This window comes from Lutjanus erythropterus, chromosome 3 (assembly GCF_056507025.1).
Source record: "Lutjanus erythropterus isolate fLutEry1 chromosome 3, fLutEry1.hap2, whole genome shotgun sequence".
Taxonomy (NCBI): domain Eukaryota; kingdom Metazoa; phylum Chordata; class Actinopteri; order Lutjaniformes; family Lutjanidae; genus Lutjanus; species Lutjanus erythropterus.
Window position 1 is genome coordinate 30,873,620 of NC_139319.1, and position 9,750 is coordinate 30,883,369.

The following is a 9,750-nucleotide window of genomic DNA, read 5'->3' on the forward strand; positions in this document are numbered from 1 at the left end:
CACATCATTATTATAGTGACCAGAATGATCTCTGTTATAAGTATTATCGTGGTATAGTTAAAATGTGCTGAAAATGTTCTGATACACACACTGAAGTAATTTAACAAACTTTTATACTGACAGTCTCTCACTAACTGTCAAAAATTTAATGTGCCTTCTGAAACCTGACACTCACATGCATCCAGCATAGTTTTTCGTAATCACAGTGCCCCTATAGGAACAAAACACATACAAAGAGCACTAAAATTAAGCCAAAAAAACTTTGGGAAAAAAAAAAAACAAGCCATAAGTATCTTATGTACTGCAGGCAGCGGTGGTCGTAATTATAACAATTTATGAGGTGATGAAGAGAGATGGTAGTAGCTACAGGAAGTCATTTTAATATAAAAGTTAAATAAAAATTGTTTTTGTTGTTGATGTAAATTTTGACTCATTCTCCCTCTTCGTTCTTGCTTTTTGCCATGTGTCACTGAGACTTCATGGAAAGCTTCAGTATCTCTGCTTTTGTCAAGTCAAAAAGAGTCAACCACTCTGTACAGTAATATGAAGCACTTACACTTGGCAGCTTAAAAAAGAAATTGCTTGTGTTTTTTATACATGTATTTCCAGTTGCATTCTGGCTTGCTTTCAACTCAATATTTTCAAAATTTTAGTTTTTGCATCTCTCCACATACATTTCTGCTGTGATATTATTCATGCAACAGGTTCTATTACACTAACTGTAGACTGTAAGTGTAATATTGCTATAACAATGAAGAAAGGAGCAGAATTATGCACAATGACACTTATACCTGAGTCCTGCTTTTTCACATCACTGCATTGCAATCGTGTTTTTGGTGTACATTACAAAACAGACCTTATGCAAGACACTGGGCCGTACCGTGAAGTTACATGCATGTCTTCAGGGTTCAAACAGAAACCTCTGATGACAGATGCTGGCTAAGCTGTTGATACAGCACTTGTGTACTGAGAAAGTGTTGACTGAGCAGAGTTCCCATGAGGGCTTAATCCATGCTGGTATACAGAGAGGCAGGGCTGCCCTCAAGGTGAGCTCTGAGTGTGAGTGAGCGCAGGAGACAGACAGATGACTGCTGGAGATACTCACACATGGGTCTGCAGCCACTCCTACAGTATGTGACGTGTTTCACACCATGCCAGGTCATCAGAGGGTCAGCGCTCTGCTGAGAGACAGAAAGAGAGAGAGAGAGGTTTTTTTTTTCCTTTTAAATATCATTCTAAACTACAAAATGATAAAATTCAAGGAGTTCAATATAATTGGTGTTGGTTGCCACTAGGTTTGTAAATTTTGTGCATTTTCTTTAACCGAAAAAAATGAAAACATTGACAATCGATTAATCATTAATAAGATACTAAACACGTCTTTTTCTCAGTGTGATGGCCAAGGCCACACAAATGGACAGTTGAGAGTAAAACCATGAACACACTCACCTCACTTCTTTGTTCAGTGCACAGGTTAGTTTAATTTGCAGTCAACCACACCCCAAACAATTCAGGTCCACACTACAGTCTATTTGAGTTATAATTTCTTTATTTTCCTTTAGCTTTACACTGTTTAAATGGAGTGCACACATTTTCACACTGTAAGGTTAAATTTAGTAATTTTCTGTTGTATTAATCATGTATCAATCTTTTTTCTTCTTTTGAGTTACCATGCTGGTGGGGGCGGTATCCTCCTGGACAGGCAAAAGGTGTGGCCAAGGGGTGGAACCTGTTAAATCCTGTGGCCAGCTCATCAGGCCGTACCATCTCCAGCCATGTCAGAGGGGGGTTCGGGTTTAGTTAGTTTTTCCTGTGTATTAGTTTTAGTGGAAATCCATTTTGTTTTCCCCTTTTGTGTTAGTTGGTTTGGCCAAGCCGGTATATATGTTCCCTCATGTTTCATTTTGTTAGATCAGTTTGTTCAGTTAACACCTTGTTTTGTTGCTGTCATTTTGAGTATAGTTATATTCTGTTGACCTCTTTTATAGGCCTAGTTATTAAGTTCCTGGTTTATATTGGCATTTTTTGGGTAAATAAAAACCCTCTTTTTCAACAAATTCCTTTTCTCCTCTTTGCCTCACTGCTTGGTGAGGCTTGCTAAGTTTTTTATAGGTTAAACTCCTAACAGCAATTAATCAATTAATGAATAATAATTAACATCCCAAGTTGCCATTAAATCAGATGTTATGAAATGTCCATAACTATCAGCTGCTGTTTGGGCTTTTTTCAGTGATTTTTTTTTTTTTCAGTGAGAAGCATCATTCAAATAGTTTTCTGACTGGAATTATCTGGTGCTGCTGTTTTCAATGAAGAAGCTATGATAAACCCACTGTACATAACATGCCCGACATCCAGTGGAGTGGACTTAATGTGTAAACAAGCTGTGACAATAACAACAACAAACAAGTATCCTTTCTTATTACTAAACTGGAAACTAATTACCATTGATTTCTGACCATGGATGGTCATCAGAATATGAGCACAATCTATAAACTTGTACTTTATAATATACAGGCCCTGAATGCTCACACAGGTGTTTCAAATCTTTTTATCTGATCACACCTCTGCTCAGGTTGTATGTGATGTTGCTTCCATGTACCAATAACAATGACAAAAATGTTAAATGTCCCAACACAGATCAGGTGCAACACTGTCAAGAACTTCATCTAAAATTCACAGGTGTAAAGAATTGAAGACTGACACTCAGATAAAAAAAAGTAAAAAAAGTAAATGCAGGGTCTGATGTTAAGGTTTTTTTTCCCTACAAATACTTCTCAAATCTACTTGCCCCATCTAAATTCCTACTTGTTCTGCCTAGGAGGTTCTTTTTCTGGCTGTGTGGTGCATACTTTCACTCACAACTTATTTCTAACTAAAATCCATTGACTGTTGACTGTATAAAACACTACACAACACTTCTTTCTTCAGAGAGAAGTATTTATTAGCTATATTATAGCCAACAAAGAGGACATAAAACAAGAAAGTGTTAAGAACAGAGGGGGTAGGACCAGAAAAGTTTTAAACTATTGAACACCAACAATATTATTTTTGTTCATTATTATGTGCTGTTGAGGATCCTGTTTGTCCTTTTTCTTTTTTAAAACTAGTTTTTATTTTGTTTGTCTTATTTTAACATGTTCAATAAACTTCAAACTGAACGCAACCTTATATTTAAATGGGAATTTGTACAGATCACTGCAGTCAGATAAGTGAAATGTTTAAGTGCTATTGGGCTGAATCCATCGCCATTGCCAATTTTTAGGGCGATATTTGTCATTTTATTTTGCTAATGTAATAGTCTACAGAGTGACAGCCTCTGCTCTGCACCGCGCTCTCATCCAGCGATGTAGTACACACTCACTCAGCCGACCAAGAGTGAGCTGAGCTGGGTGAGGAGTGAGAGGAAGACAGCCTGCAGAGTCAGACTCCTTACACTGTTTTCACGTGGTGAATTAAGAATTTATTTAGATCAAACCAGAGTTGGTGATTGTTGGAAGAGTGAACGGACTAACAAAGATGCTTTTGGCGAGTTTGAAAGAAGTGTGTTTTCCGAGGAGTTAACGAGCCAATTAAGCTAATCTTAGTTTGGTAAAAGAGAGAAACTTGAATTCAGAAGGTCTACGGTTGTATTTCTCCCTTTAAAATGGAAATTAAGTGTGAGAATGTAATTTCTAGACAGCTTGTGAGTTTATTTTGTCTATTGGACGTAGTGAACACACGCAGCATGCGTAACATAGTGAATTTGCCACTTGTGCACATCTCCCAGATGAGACCTGAGAGGACAGGAGGAGGTGGGAGGGGCACGAAGATATCGCCAGTTGCAGATGGCTGATGATGATTGTTTGGAAAATTTGAACATATCGCCCAACTCTACCGGTTACACCCTTCATGTCTCTCTGAACAGGTGAGCTGTCATTGCCGCGGAAAAATTATCCATTTTTATTGGCTTTAGCCAGGAACTCTGCAGACAGTGCAGTACATAGCTGGTATTGTAGCATCGAACGTCACCCATGGATGTATTTCTTTCTACGAAGGGAGAAACGTTCTGCCTTCTGCCATGATGTCTGAATGAACATCTGACATCTGCACGTTAGCAGAGACACTCAGACAATGGAGGCAGGGGCACGCTGTAACGGGCCACTCTGGGGCTCCGTAGTAACAGAAACAGAGTGAAAAAACATAATGATGATAATAAAAAAATGATCCAAGACGTTGCTTGCCCGATCAGGCATGTCTGGGCAGGTTCTGCTTGCCCGCTGGTTCTGGCAACCGTTAATGTCAAACCCTGAAATGTAGTACATCATTAGGGCTGGGCAATATATTGATATTATAGTGTATTGTGATATGAGAATAGAGATCATGATAGATTTCAGATATCATTATACCATGATATTGTCACAATATTGATACTGGGGTATTTGGTCAAAAATATTGATATTTGATTTAATTTATATTGCACAGTGATAATACAACAATCCAAGCCGCTTTCACCCCTTGGAGTACACAACATTCCTTTACTCACAGCCTACATGATCAATAATCAATATAAACTGATACAAAACTTCACTGTCATGATAGTTATTTCAGCTATATCGCCCAGGCCTGTCCACATAATAATAGACTTTTTTCACAGTAGTCATTTTGCCATGAAACAGTCAGGAAAACACAGGTGTTACCAATGATACTGCGGTGGACAATTCTGCTGCACTAAATGGAACAGCACCTTAATTTGTATCATTGGTAACACCTGTGTGTGCCCTGCCATTTCATATTAATATGGCTGCTGTGAAAAAGGTCTATAGGGAGTGATTTCGAACACAGCCAGGGATACATCTCTCAAACACAGTGTGTACACACCCACACAGTCAGGAGAAGAGCTCTAATTAGGCTCAATAAGTGAAAACACCTGTTAAGGTCGACCACGGCTGTGAGTGGATTTAAGCAAAGGTGTTTATTGCTTAACAGTGGCAACAGGGAGAGAAAAATCATTACATACTAATTATTATATAATAAAATGCCAGACACCACAGTGAAAATGTCACAAATTTTGACTAAGTGGGTGAGTATGGGTTTTTTTGTCTCTGTAATAGCAGCACATCCACTCTCTTGCAGGTTTATTAAAATCACAATGTTTAATTTTTGTTGAAAATGTTTTAGGGGCGTTTGTGCTGCTGCTGAGCCGTATTGTGTTATTCTGAGAGGAGTTTTTAATATTCACTCTATTAGAGCAACAACAATTATTGATTATTTCATCTATAAATTGATTCAGAAATCAATTAAGGTAATAAATTAATCGCCAGTAATTTTTATAGTTGATCATTTTTGATTTCAGTTGTTTTTCCAAATAAAAATATCAAACATTTGCTAGTTCCAGCTTCTTAAATAAAAGTATCTGATGCTTTTCTTTGTCATTTATGACAGTAAATGACGAGTCTTTGGTTTTCAGGTGGTTGGACAAAAGAAGCAATCTGAAGACTTCATCACTTTGGGCTCTGGGAAATTGTGATGAGCATTTTTCATAACACAATATTTTATATAGAGTGTCACAGTTCTCTAAATCCATGATTCAGTTTGACTTTTCAATTTAAGCAGATAATTTTTCTGGCACCGATGGCTGTACTGTTGTTAGACTATTGAGTCTTGATTTGTTAAAGATGAATAGATCATTGCTTTGATGCCCTGACAACTGTCATTTACATTTTCTAATTCTTCTTTAAAAGGAAGTCTATATGGTATCAAGTGTGATATAATGGCTGATAAGCTACTCTGTGCCCTCTTTTAAGTGTTGTTTTTTCCTAGGACACTATCCAGACGGTGCAACTAAAAGAAATACTGGGAAAACTGCCAATTCTGCCTTTGGTTTTAACTACTGAAATTGAAAGCTCATTTCGATAGATTTTGATTAAATATGGACATTGAAGCACCCCTTATTTTATAGATATTATAAATACAATTACTACTACGTGATCAATGTAAATAGGATGTAAAAGATATCAGAAACACCTTTCAGTATAAGGCAATAAGGGGAGATAATTTTTTATGATATTGTACTAGCAAAATTCCACAAGAATACTCCTACCCACCCACATGCATTGCAATTAATGTTACTGCCAGTTATTCACAGTTTTATTTTCTCCAAATTTTAATAGTCCTCATAATGTAGAGCAGAGCCCTATTGTTTTTAATTAATGTGACAGCTTTACTCTCACATCAAGAAGAGAGGAATTTGGCAGTGAAAGGCGTTTCTGACCGTAGTATGAAATCGCTCACACTTACAGCACACAAAGACACGGCTCCCGGCTGTAAATCTCACACAGACAGACAGACACACTCACACACACACACACACATATGGACACAGACAGACAGACAGATGCGCACATGCACACACACTCACTGTGATTTAGGGTAATTGCAAATAACAAGCCTTCTGCTCTGACATCCAACCTCTATCAATTAAACATCAAATATTCTCCCCAACAGTTTTGCTGCCAAATACATTCTTCATTCCTTTAATCCCAAAAACTGAAACTCTACCCAGCTAAAATGCCAATGCAGAGTGAGAGAGACAGCATGAGAGACAGGGGAATCAAAGCATGTTAATCGAGCCCTTCAGTGCAGTGTGCTTGTGTGTGTGTGTGTGTGTGTGTGTGTGTGTGTGTGTGTTTTGAGAGAGACAGTACAAGAAAGAGAAAGGGAGCCAGAGTAGATGTGCATGTAATCATTTCTATTCTTGAACCCCCACCTCTCTCTTTCTGTCTCGCTTTCTTCCCTCTTTTTCCAGCCAAGGTCTCTCTCTCTCTCTCTCTCTCTCTCTCTCTCTCTCTCTCTCTCTCTCTCTCTCTCTCTCTCTCTCTCTCCATGTCACTGTCTATAATGCACTCTGACAACACACAAATCACTGGAGTGGTTTCCCAGCAACAGGAGGGAGGGTTTGGGGTTTTGGACCCTGATGGAGCCAAAAACGTCTTCCAGGAGAGGAAATTGATTCAGTGGAAGTCTTAAAAAAAATCCTTCAGATCCAGTCAATAATCACCACCAGATAAAAAAGGGGAGAAGGGGTGTAGGGGAGCAGGCTGGGGGGTGGGAGCATTGATTATCCTTGTTTTCTGCTACTCAGTACACACAGGCAGTAAAATCAAGAGCTGGGAAACAGCCAACAGAACAGCATGACAGTCTGATGAAAGACAGTGGTGCTTCAGGCCTGTGGTCAGAAATCAAAGTGTCCCCCCTCATCTCTCCCTGCTCTTCCCTCGCTCAGTAGGAACCATGTTTTTCTCTCACAACCACTCCCTCCAACGTACACTCATTTCTCTCTGCCTCCCCCCTGTGGCTGCTAATGGTCAAGGCAGCATACTGGGAAATTCTCAATCAGTTCATGTGAACTTGAACTGATTAGAGGGATTCTTTTGCTTTTTAAGATCCAAGGACTCATTTCCACCATGTGGTCCCACTTTCAAAGGTGTTACAAGGTTTATAAATTTAACTAATAACTTGATGTTAGTTGGTGTCAGTCATTTGATATAATAATAATAATCCCTTATCCCCTACTGCAGACCCCAGAGGTTTACATTTTGTGATATCTAACAGGTAATTTACTTCTTTCAATTTTTCATGACTATGTCAATCACTTTGTTCCTAATGAGCTCTTATAATCATTTTTTGATTCTGTTTTAATTAGTGTCATTTAAAAATATCAATGTATTGTGGTCCTGGGTAGGGATGTAAATGAGTAATCATTAATTGATTAATTGCCATTCAGAATTTATAAATGTATTAATCGATTATTAATCGATGGTCTAGAAATGGCAGTAATTGTGCCTTACTTGACACAATTTTGTCTGCTGAAGCCATTTGTTGAATAAGTAAACTTAACATGAGAAAAAAAGGAAAAATAAAATCTTCAAAAAAACGTGCTTCAGATATCTTATTAATTGGATCAATTGAGTTTAGTTATTGTTTTCAACTATCAATTAAGTAAAACCACCAAGTTCTGCCTATAGCACTATTTATTGATAGAGTTTGTGTTTTCTATGGGTTTTAATTTAAAGTGTCACAGACAGTCAGGGAGGGGCAGGACACAGATGCCACAGACGGATTTTTTTCGTGTGCTCTGTCCTTTTTCATTTTCTAAAATACACAAGTTAACTGTAACTTTCCTAAAATAATAGTAATCAGTTTGTCTCCTTCAAATGACATTAATTACACAACTTTGAGAAGGATAAGTTAACATTTTGCTACAACAATTGATTTTTACAGTAGTTTATTCTTGCATGTTGTATATGATAGTAGGATGAGGTCTAAAGCAATCAAAAATTTGGGGTTGCCAGGTTGTGAACACAACCTAACAACCAACCAAAGGTTTAATAAAAGATCTTAATATAAACAACCATGTGCCTCACAATCTAGCAACCTGACCTCTTCTCAATGTATGCACTCTTTGAACAGTTTTCTGTTAAAAACATCTGTAAATCATCAGTAAATTATTTATAAATGTGAACAAAGTCATGAACTGCCAGGTGATAGTCTGATGAACTAAAACCTGCTCTTTTATAGTTAGGATAGTTTTGAAATGTAGACTGTAACTATTGCAGCATTTCTACAAGGAATTGAAATAAAAATGTTCCATAAAACGAAACATTGAAACGAAAATAAACCTACTTATTTCCCCCTTAATCCAAAAGGGGTGCTGCTACTATGCACGGTGGCTCACTGGAAAGGCTTTGCTACACCAAATGAATTTAATTAGTATCATTAGTAACACCTGTAGGGTTAACACCCTACTATTTCATATCAATATGGCTGCCGTGAAAAGGTTTATTACAATAAAATAATCCTCGACATCCAGTAAGATGGGGCCTGAGGGCAAAATGTCAATCCCCTGCAAAGCTGCAGGCTAAACTCAAGGTGTCGCAGTGGAAAAACACTTCACTGGCATCCGGTTACAGTGACTTGACACTATTCAACCCCCTACACAAACTCACCTGAAACACAATCGGCCAGTTTATAAAACAAACAGTCCAATTAAGCTAGCAGCAAACCCACCTGTTACCCGCTCTTCTCTGTCCGTGAAGGTCGAGCTGCAGCTTCAGCCAGCTGAAACTCTCCTTGGGTATGTCGCAATGTTTTTATAAACTTAATACTGTCACTGAACAAACCTAACCCAATGTTTTAAGCGGATTTCAGTATGTTTCTTCATTCAAGAATTCAAATATTCCATCACAGTCTTGCTCCCTCTTGCGGTGACGGAGCTCAGAATATGGGACCTGTGCTCGCGCTCGCGCACGCGCCGGCGCTGACTCCTTAAAAACTCCTTTAAAAAGTCAAATATAACCTAATAATAGGAGACTGGACTCATTCAGCAAAAGAAGCAGACTGAAAAATGAAGATCCTGGACGAACAGAATGAGAGAGAGTCCACCTGAGATATTTTGAGAACATAAAAAACATGATTATTAATACTTGAGAGCTTCAGCCAGAGTGAAACACATTTGGAAGCTTTGTACTTTTGCATTTGTAAAACTTACCTTTTTTTGTTGTTGTTGCTTTTTTTGTTTTTGCAAAAACTAAGCTAAATAATTAATTGTTTTTCATATATATTTTCTCAGTTTCTCAGTCTCGCCTCTTCATTCAAGTCCTTAGAGCTGTGGTTTGTATTGATGGGAGTCATTCCTGAAGCATAATCATTAAAAAGACAACATGTGAATCTGCTTTCTGTGACTTTGATTAACTGGAATAAGTGTACGAGGGA